The 10,902-nt window shown below is 41.3% G+C and overlaps 1 long non-coding RNA gene across 4 annotated transcripts in view; it reads right to left on the bottom strand.

The window, feature by feature from the left end:
* Positions 1-7,775: 7,775 nt before the first annotated feature.
* LOC135012473 (uncharacterized) overlaps positions 7,776-10,902 on the bottom strand; it is a 113,928-nt gene continuing 110,801 nt past the window's right edge. For 3 of the 4 annotated variants that reach the window (XR_010211465.1, XR_010211559.1, XR_010211509.1), the window contains 3 exons: positions 10,711-10,830; positions 10,017-10,125; positions 7,776-7,908 (listed from right to left, as the gene is read on the bottom strand). This is a non-coding gene — a long non-coding RNA (uncharacterized LOC135012473). The remainder of the gene's footprint in view (positions 7,909-10,016; positions 10,126-10,710; positions 10,831-10,902) is intronic. The other variant, XR_010211601.1, reaches the window with a different exon arrangement.

The following is a 10,902-nucleotide window of genomic DNA, read 5'->3' as shown; positions in this document are numbered from 1 at the left end:
GGGCTGGAAGTGAACATACTGTAGTCTTGAGTCGAGAAATAGCAGCAGCATGGCAGTCCAACCAACACTATTCAACATTGTTGTGCAAAAGCTAGTGGAGTGATAGGTGACTGGGAGTTTCCAATGGTATTACTATGGAACATCCTGTTAAATGGCATGCACGCCAGCACTTTAGTAAGTATCGCTAGTGGACTCCTTCAAGTTCCTAGGGACCACAATTTCCTGGGACCTTAAATGGGGGTCCAACGCTGATGCCACTGTTGGGAAAGCGCAGCAGAGGTTGTTCTTCGACAGGTAACTAAGAAATTTTAACAACCCACAGAAGCTTCTGCTCCTCTTCTACTCCTCGATTGTGAAGTCAGTCCTCGATACTGGTATGGTACGGCTCCGCAAGCGCGAGGGACAGATGCAGGCTCCAAAAGGTGCTCAGAACCATAGAGAAGATCATCGTGGCCGACCTTCCCTCAGTCCAGGACCTGTACCTGTCTAAAGCTAAAAAGCGGGCAACGAAGATAGTAAAGGACCAGCTACACCCCGGCCACAGCAAGTTTAACTTGCTTCCTTCAGGCAGGCATTACAGGGCCGTCCCCGTTGGGTCCACAAGAAGCCTCAAAAGTTTCTTTCCCCAAGCGGTCCGCCTGCTGAACTCCTGAACATTGACTGACTAGACGTACATGTAACTCACTTGTGTCCCTACAGTATACCTATCTGTATGACTTTACTTGCCTCCCCCCCTCCCACCTGTTTATCTGTTACTTACTTAGCTGTTGTATAGCAAACCGAAGACAAATTCCTAGTATATGCAAGTATACTTGGCCAATAAAGCTGATTCTGATTCTGATTAACCCCAGTTTTATGCTGTCCAGCAAACCTAAGAACAGTTTGATATTACTATCCACTATGAAACCGCGGCGGGAAATTTGCACATTGCAGCGTGGCCATGTCCATGGTCTTGATTACCTGGCCACCATAAGCAATTCGATTTACAATGTGAGAGCAGTCAAATAGATGATTTGGGGTTTGTGGGTCAATGCGCTCGCAGTGTCTTGGGAGTTTTTCTGGCAGAACGTCAATAGCGCGATTGGCTGCTGGACAATGCAGTGTAAGATTGTCTGTCATCAGTTTTAGGCTTGGACTTTCAATAGCATGCAAAATGATTTTGTTTTCCATAAGCACTGCAGTATTTATTGAAAGCAGGACATTTGTGGTGTTAAAGGGTATGGAAACACTGCAATTCACACAGTGTCTATGTTGCTGCACATGTTGCACTTTTATTTTATTGCTCAATTAGCATGCATACTGTATGTGTATAAAAGTGTCCAGTGTTAATTCCTTCTTACGTAGTAAATGTGCATGAATAACATCATCATAAGTCCCACACACAATCCTGTCCCTGATGAGCTCACTTGATATTGCACCATAATCACAATTCTTAGCTGGAATGGACCTTTTTTTAGGGGACCCCAACTTTCCAAGGGTTTCCAGTCCTGGGTTGACCAGTTTGGGGCTGTTGCCATTATGGCAGCTGGTGCAGCCTGGTGCTGGTTATAGGAAAATAGGGAGGCCTCCATGCCATTTTTCCTTTTTCCAGTACAATCATAGGCTCAGAGGCCCAGTGCTAGATATTGATTTGGGGGGGACTCCATACTTTCTTTTATTATTATTTTACAGCTTTTAAACCTTGTGATTTGGGCAGTGCTTCCCATAAACTTGTCTGCCAGAGGCAGATCTATTACTTGGGCATGCGGGTTTGCCATCAGGTTTATAGTGGGTTCTAAAAAATGATTAGTAAATCCGGGGGTTTCTATTGTTATCTATGTATTTAAGCCACCGGAGAGCCATGATCTTCTATGACTACAAGAGTAGTCTGCAACAGTTGGAGAGTGTTTACAGGCTGCAAGCTGCTTTTGGGGAGGGAGTACCATCCCAAATCACTGTATTTGATTGGTTGGCAAAATTTTGGCATGGGAAACGGTCGTTGGAAGGAAAGGACCTGTGTCCACCATCACCAAGGACACGTTGCTGCCGTGAGATCCATACTTGCTAGAGTGACCATGGCCCAGTTAGAGGAGTTAGGCATCTTATTTGGGTAAATCTACTTGATACTTCAAGATAAGCTTGGCCTGAGCAAGGTTTCTGCATGCTGGGTGCACTATCAGGTGTCTCGAGACCAGAAGGAGGCTCAGGTGACTTGGTGCCACAACATGCTGGCTAGGTTAGATGACAGTCACTCATATTCTATCTGGGTGATAAATCCTGGCTCTATATTCAACCCCCGAGACAAAACAACAGTCAGCCCAGTGGACCCCAGTTGGCGGTGCGCCACCACAAAAGTTTCAACATGAGCTCAGCATAGCCAAGCAAATGGTGGCTGTTTTTGTGGCTAAGACTGATCACCACGCTTCGGGACCAGAGTTATATTCCCCCTCAGGTGGTGGCATTGACCACCCCCCAAGTGGGGATTTCACTGGGTGTTGGGATTACGGCACCAGTATCCTGACATCCGGGATCCCAACAGCCGGTAAATTGACTGCCTCCCGTTGTAGAGAACATCCCATACTGCAAGGTGAAGGCCGTGCAGGAGACACAATGGGTGTTCAAATGCTATAGTACAGGTTTTCAATCATACCATTGCAATTGGACGATCTGGGACAATTGCGACAATATAATTTTTAAGCGTCACATTAAACTCATTAAACTCATTTACAGTAAATGGGCTTTCATAATGTCATGACATTTTTCTGCAGTCATCATTCCGTGAACTCGGACCAGAGCCAAACTCAAGAATTTGTTTTGCCCATGTAAGATAATATTCATATATCTCCTCTTTTTTTTAAGAGATATACTGTAGCCCCCCACCCCACCCCCCACCCCCCTACCCCACCCCCCACCCCCCTACCACCATTTTATAATGACCTTTTATCTAATTTTCATGGCATAATCACTACTCTGTTTTGTTTGGCAGTCAGTGTGACAGGTAAATTAAAATACAGTACAGTTCCCTTCAACAATCAATAATTGCCTTAAATCCTGTGATACAGAAGAAATACTGAACTGCGGTCTGCCTAAAGCCGCATCTTGTGATATATTTTCTATAGGCCGAAAATAATAGTCAATCTTTCATTTCATAGATGGACCTTCATCAACAAACAACTCGGTATGGCCATAGCCTCTTTTGGTAGTACTTTCTTTTCATATTTGTTACTTAAATCTGAATGCAAATTTTTTGTAGAACTGCTTGTGGTTTATAACCATAGCACTGCAAGTTTATTTTACTGTTCGATTATCAATATCTGTCAAAATATTAAGCTGAACAAACGTCTCACACATCATTTTTTATGAGTGACGGCCAAAGGGCTATATTCAGGTCGCATCACTAATGCAATGCAACAGCATTCTCAAGTCCCGGGGGTCAGTGCACACATGCAGTACACGTTCTGTGCGTGCAGGACCCGGACAATGCAATCGCATTGCTGCAAACGCCTCTGCCTAATTGACAGGAAGAGGTGTTCGCGGGGTGGCGATACAACATTGCAGGGGCTCTCCCTACTGCGCTGTCTACTCTCAGTCTCTGTGCTGTCCCTGCTACTTCTGTCTACTGCAGACTCCAGTTGCCTCCCTGTAGCTAGCCAGCTAAGAAGAGGCGGCAACAGGAAGTGGCACGCTTTCTATACTGCTGGCTGAAGTCTATCCACACTCTTCAATGAGTGACAATGGCAGCAGGGCAGCGTGTGAGTCCCACACGGTGTATCCGTAACTGTGTCGCTCGTAGATGCGTTCACTGAGACTATAGACAGACACAAGTTGAGCATGCCCAATAACGCACTTTGGTGGGGTCCAGAAGTTGCAGCTGTGATGCTCCTGTCTCCAGGATACGGAGTACTGGAGGAACCTGGTGATCGTGGACACAGGAAGAGGCAGCGGACAGCACACTTCCTTCTCAACACCTCATTCGTAACCTTTACCTTCACTTTCAGTGTATCCAGAAATGGTTACTTTTTGTAGGGATGTGCCAAAGGTGGGTGAGGAACCACACCTGTAACTTGCTTAGGGCCCCATGAAGTGTAAACCTGCTCTGTCTACAGCAGTGATGATTATTCCCTTGCAGAACCTCTTGATCCTTATAAAAAGTCCACAGCTAGCCTGCCTTCTATACATAGACCTTGGTGCAGTGGTCAGTGGATGAGACCCACCTGAACCTGATCAAAACCAGTAATCAGCTACAGTAAATGAGTAGAAGAACTGCAAGGCCTTTTAGTATGTCTTCCTAATGTTATACTAAAATAAGTGCAAATAATGAAAAACAACTGAAGCAAATTCACCACTTCCCCCATTATGGCCCAGATTTATCAAGCCTTGACAAATAACACGGTGATAAAGTACCAGCCAATCAGCTCCTAACTGCCATTTGTCAAACACAGCCTTTAACATGGAAGTTAGGAGCTGATTGGTTGGTACTTTATCACCGTGCTAATTATCACTCTCCAAGGCTTGATAAATGGGGCCTATGTGCCATTCTGACAGTATCTTAACTGGGAGGGAAATTCAGCAGCAGATTGCAAGCCAACGACCCACCATAAACCAGGGACACACCCTATCTCCGCCTCCACACACGTTACGGCTGATCAATGAGACACCACACCACAGTAACACAATAAAGACCACAGGGTAAATGACATCTAACAGAGAACCTCTTGCAGTCTTGGGAATTATAGGACATCATGCTTACTTCAGCGCTCAGTTATGGGGTCTATGTACAGTACTAAGCCTTGGAGAGAGATAAAGTTAAGATAGATAGAGTACCAACCAACCAGCTCCTAACAGGCATTTGTCAAACACAGCCTGTAACATGACAGTTAGGAACTGATTGGCTGATACTTTATCTCCGTCCATTTTATCTTTCTCCAGAGCTTAGTACATATACCCCTAGTACGTTGCAGTTAGGACTGTCTATTTCTTGCACCTTCAGCAGATGGCTCAGACGATGTCCGGCTCCCCCCTGCCCTCTGGCTGTGCAGCTGCACGGTTGTGCACAGCATGACCTGATATCAGAGGTCACGCTGCGCAGCCTGACGCCAACCGCACCACCAGCACGCAGGGAGTGTAGATGTAGTGGGCGCACCTGGGAGGTAATAGGTGGGGGTGATTAAGCGAGTGCGTGTCACGGGTGTGTTGCTGACAGCAGCTGAATCCAAGGACGCAGAAACGATCACACAGGAGTCCAACTTCAGACGGAAGAAACTACGTTTGTCATAGGGCTGATGCAATATCGATGGTGCACTGCTGTAAGGGGACGTCTCAGTTTTAAAGTAATTGGCTGCTGCATTAGCATAAGATGCAGACGCAGCTGCGCAAAACAACGCTGTCCATGGCCGCGTCTCCGTGCGACTCAGAATCAAGTATTTGAATTAAATGCACACAGGCGGCACTAAAGAGAATCTGGACGATATCACCAGAACTCTGCTCCTCTGCAAAATCCAAAACCATCAACACATAATCCAATAATCCTATGCCTCTGAGAAACAAACGCACCGCAATGCACATGGCGACGCTTTAACCACTGCACTGACATAGCTAGAAGCCATTATGGGCTTTCTGTGCTGTCAGCTTCTATCCCTCTACACGTAAACTGGGAGATGGCTGTTCCATCAAGGGTTACACCAGCAGTGGGAGGGAGTGACACCAGAGAAACGCCATACAGAGCATCACCTCATTAGCTCCCTGGCACCACAATGTCTGGCCACTGATACTCCACCAGGATCTTCTCAGACTCCTCACATCTAAACTTCCATCAGTTCTCTGTCTGGACAGACAAGCTGGAAACGAACAGTACTGGATATCACATCAAATATATCGCGCGTATGTTTCGGTAAGTTGTAGATTTTCTGATCTCAAAATACTCTAAAAATATAATCAGGTCCTTATACTTTTCCATTTTCCTGTTATTGTCGTTATCACATGACCCAATTCCTGTGCGTACTGGATATACTTTGTCGTGTTCTTCTAACTAAAATGATTCCAGCAACTCTTTATGAAACTGTTGAACCATAATTTGTCAGTGGAAAAATGATTAAATAACGTTTTTTTTATTTTTCACGCGCGCCGTGTGCTAAATGCAAAGCAGCGCTCACACTTTCAAAACTTTCTCCAAACTTATTTCTTTAACATTCCTTTGCAGAATGCAGAATCATTTTTAGGGTAACATTAACATAAGCAATGAGTTTTTAATTAATGTGTTACTGTAGGTTATTATAATGTTACTGCAGGTTATAATGTTACTTTTCGGCATCGCATCTTTAGAACTTTTTTAAAAGTCTGAGTATCTTTCATCCAAGTCTCTCTACTTTAAATCTGACTGATGGGGGCCAGACAAACTAGACAAGCTGTGTTACAATTTCGGGCAAGTGATTTTATGGTTATACTGCAGTGGTTCCCAAACTTTTTGGAATCACAGCACCTTAGAGTATCCAAAAAATTTCCACGGCGCCCCTAGGCCAAAATTTTCTTATTTTGAAATTCAGAAGAAAAAAAAATAAATTTGTCAGTTTTTTTATATGTCATCTCTAGGCACAGTTATTTGGTGAGGGACGAGATTCACTTTTGGTTGCCTAAATAGTTTATGATTGGAAGCCACAAGCACTAGTTTTGCCTATTACATTGACCATAATTAATTTGAACCCAGGGCACACCAACAAGTGCCCCGAGGCACCCCAGGGTACCATGCCACCCAGTTTGGGAACCATTGGGTTATAGTGTTTAGAAATTCAATAATTTAGAATTTCGCAATAATAATAATAATGATAATCCTTATGTTCCATAAGGTAGCGTTTTTGGGGGTCCATTTACATGATCCATCGTATATGATAAAAGGTGCAAGATGTTTTGTTTTTCAGTACTTCACAGAAAATGCAAAATGCGCACATGGGACAGCTGAGTGTGTAAAATAGGGTGTCAGGCACCAAGGTCGCCCAGCTACAGTATATAGCCTATTACTGCGCCATTTCATTGCAAATATTTTTAGTGTAATAAATCTGATGGAATAAGGATTCTCACAATGACCTATAGCCAAATTTTTGACTATACAATGAGGGGCTTATTGTGTTTTATATATTGGCTGCGGCTACTGAGTAATAATAAAGTTTTTTTTTATTTTGCTGAAGGAAAGCAAAAAAATGAATTTATGAACCAGTGACATAAATTCATTAAACCAGATCCCTACTCTAATCCCTCAGAGAAGTAACCACAGGGTAAGGCACAGATATTGTCTTGTTGCCTAATTGCCCTCGCTCCAGATTTCATGTGGGATGTAGTGAAACTCCGGGAATCTGAGGGCTACTAGGAATATCCATCACTCATTGCCTGGTCAGCCAACTAACCCTAGGGTACATCCCGTTCATCCAGCATTTATCCTATCCTGGGAGTTGCTTGCTTTGTGGATATTATAAGCAACATCGTCCATGCAGCTAAGATTAAGGCTTTGTGCATTGCAAAACAGGCTGCACCATTTTAGTAAACATAATGCTGCAGGCCACACTATGTGCTAGGTATTAGGTGCTATCAGTAAGTGTCTGTACTCAGTACAGGTCTATTGCCCGTGCCACAACCTGTAGAACGTTCTCTGTCAGTTACTGCCCACTTTATCCTTGCTTTCTACATGGCTAAACCTGAGGGGACGTTAACATCTACGGTGGTTTCCCATGTTACTGAGTCACATTTACGGCTCCCTCTGCTCCACCCCTGAGAACTCTCAGAAGACGGCCTAAAACTTGCCTATTATTGTACTGACTGTACTGGAGCAAAGCCGCAAGTCATTGGACACTTTATTTGTATTTCATAAGTTTTCCATCATTACCAGTCCTTGGAGGAAATCTAGACTTGTATTCACTGCTTGTTGCATCTGCCCCAAACCTGAGAGATATATATATAGAAATTTATAAACATATATAAATATAATATTACATTTTATATATATATATATATACATACAACTCTTTATATATACATATAGATAGATAGATAGATAGCAATAGATTTTTATATCTTTTATATATATATATAATACAGTATATATATATATATATATATATATATATATATATATATATATATATATGTGAAGAAACTAATTAGGAAATGCCATATTACACATTTCAATGTTAAGTCAAATAGCTTAATGCAATAGTCTGTGTCACCTACAACTTTGACTGGAGAGAGCCACAAGTGTTGTTACTTCTATATAATGAAAAATATATAAAAATATAAATTATTTTATTTCCCTTACATGTTTTAATATTGGCAAAATGTGCCCACAGTGTTTCCCACGTCAAAAATATATTTCATTATGGCCATTCAAATTTTTTGTTTAAATGGCAATATTGTAAATGTGCAATGTTATATCCGTATTTTATGGCAAATTTATCTTAGTTTATAAAAATGTCAACTTAGACATACTGTACTGTATACAGCAAATGTAATTATTACACATGTTATTTCATCAATATACCTGGGGTCTGTGGTGTTCATTTTCAGATGTCCTGATTGCCACTACTACCTGTGTTGTAATATATATATATATACACACACATACACATGTATATTCAACTGTAAAAAAAAATGCTTATATACAAAAATGGGTATCATTTGTACACTAGCTGTGAATACACTACATTACGGTTTAATTTAAATGCTGTGTAACTTCTTATCTGTGGATAATTACATTTTATCGTACAGGTAAATCCAAAGGTTCCCAAACACTGGGGGTAATTCCAAGTTGATCGCAGCAGGAAAATTTTTAGCAGTCTGGCACAACCATGTGCACTGCAGGGGGGGCAGATATAACATGTGCAGAGAGAGTTAGATTTGGGTGTGGTGTGTTCAATCTGCAATCTAAATTGCAGTGTAAAAATAAAGCAGCCAGTATTTACCCTGCACAGAAACAAAATAACCCACCCAAATCTAACTCTCTCTGCACATGTTATATCTGCCTCCCCTGCAGTGCACATGGTTTTGCCCAACTGCTAAAAAAATTCCTGCTGCGATCAACTTGGAATTACCCCCATTGTCCTTAAGGCACCCCAGCAATCCAGGTTTTAGGTACATCCCTGGCTCAGCACAGATGGTTAAATCAAATTGACTAAGGTGCTAATTAAGTCATCTGTGGCCAAGCATGCATATACTTAAAACATGGAATAGGTTTTAGGTTTCCCTGAATACCACGTTTGGGAACCTCTGAGCTATTCTGTTACTTTTTTATTGTATTGTATTGTATTGTATTGTCTTGGCTAATACGTTTATAGTAAACACCTAGAAATTGTATTTACACTAACTGTTTCTAACACTTACTCTAACTATGACCCCTAACCACAGGGAATTATTGCAAGCTTCTCTGTATATACATTTATATATACAGTTGTTGAAGAGGAAATGGGCAATCCAGATTCTAAATTCTTTGTTGAGGGTGCCAATATACAGTATATTAAATGTAGTAGGCAGTGAAAATGGCACGCCGCAATGTGATCAAACACCAAGGTGCATATTATAGCATCAGGAAAACAGCAATGTGTCAGGGCAAATACAATATTGTATGTGCCATTCTCAGCTTGAGAAAGGGAGTGTACATACTGTAGTTGCCTAAAATGTTGCGGTTTTCCTGATGCTTTAATATACACCTTGGTGTTTGATCACATTGCGGTGTGCCGTTTTCATTACCTACTAAATTTAAATATATTTATATACTGTATATAGAAAGATATATATATATATATATATATATATATAGTATGTATTATATTGATGCAATTTTGCATCTTATGCAAATTAACAACTGAAGTAAACATGATGTAAGCAAAAAAATATTGACATATCAATAAATGGGTGTTTTAATGAGCTCTAAAAAGCTTGCTACTAAAAATAAAGTAAAATTATAATTTGACTGTGCAGGTGAATTGAAAAAAATGACTTCAATGGTTTTATATTTATTTATTTATTATTTTAATTTATTTACTAATTTTGCATACTTGCAGTAAGTAGAGCGCAGTATATCTGTAGAGTCAGAAGGGAAAGTTCAATAACACATATATACAGTAGCCACTTTCGGGAACAGTGCGACAACTTGGAGGTGTAGATCTATAACAGGAATGTGCGTAACTCAGATATCTAATCCTTCAATTACAACCCTCAAGATCATTGCAAATACAGACAATTGTACAAAGGTACACATGCAGGTACAGTGCACAAAGCGCACATTGCCAGACTCACATTACACTAAGACAGTAACGCGCTAGTTGGGGATGGCTGACTTATTTTAGTACTCCGCAGTATTTCAGGTCATGTAAAGTTCAGCTCAGTATTAATGACAGGGCACTGTGAGATAATGAGGGACAGTAGGAGGTTCTAGTCAGTAGACATTTACAATTGGTGTATAAATAAGACCCAACTCTGTACAAGATTGGATATCCTACAATGGGGGCACATTGGTTGGCTGGCTTCTGAGCATGACCGATGGAGCAACCTCCAATGATATTCAGATCTCCTCTACTAGACTACAATGTGGAGTCTGGAGATACATTGTGGTCTCTATAGAAGGATCCAACAGCCTCTATGATGATACTACTGTATGTCTCTTTTCTCCATGTGGTGACTTCTGTACATGGGTGAGTGATATAAGCAATGTCCCAGCCCGTTTTCAAAATATGAGATAACTTTACTTACTTTTGTTTGGTTATACACTGTGCATAGTTTTTCGCGATTGTTTTATTGCTATGATAGTCGTACATGAAATCTACAGCTCTCGTTGGGTCTTCACTTCACTGACATCTACTGTATGCTTTCCTGTAATGGAGGCATTAGGAACGACATAAAAAAATAATAATAATCCAGCTGCTGTTATTACTTAAATAATAA

This window comes from Pseudophryne corroboree, chromosome 1 (assembly GCF_028390025.1).
Source record: "Pseudophryne corroboree isolate aPseCor3 chromosome 1, aPseCor3.hap2, whole genome shotgun sequence".
In the NCBI taxonomy this organism is placed as follows: domain Eukaryota; kingdom Metazoa; phylum Chordata; class Amphibia; order Anura; family Myobatrachidae; genus Pseudophryne; species Pseudophryne corroboree.
Note: the sequence above shows the minus strand (reverse complement) of the source record. Positions and strands in the feature narration are given on the sequence as shown.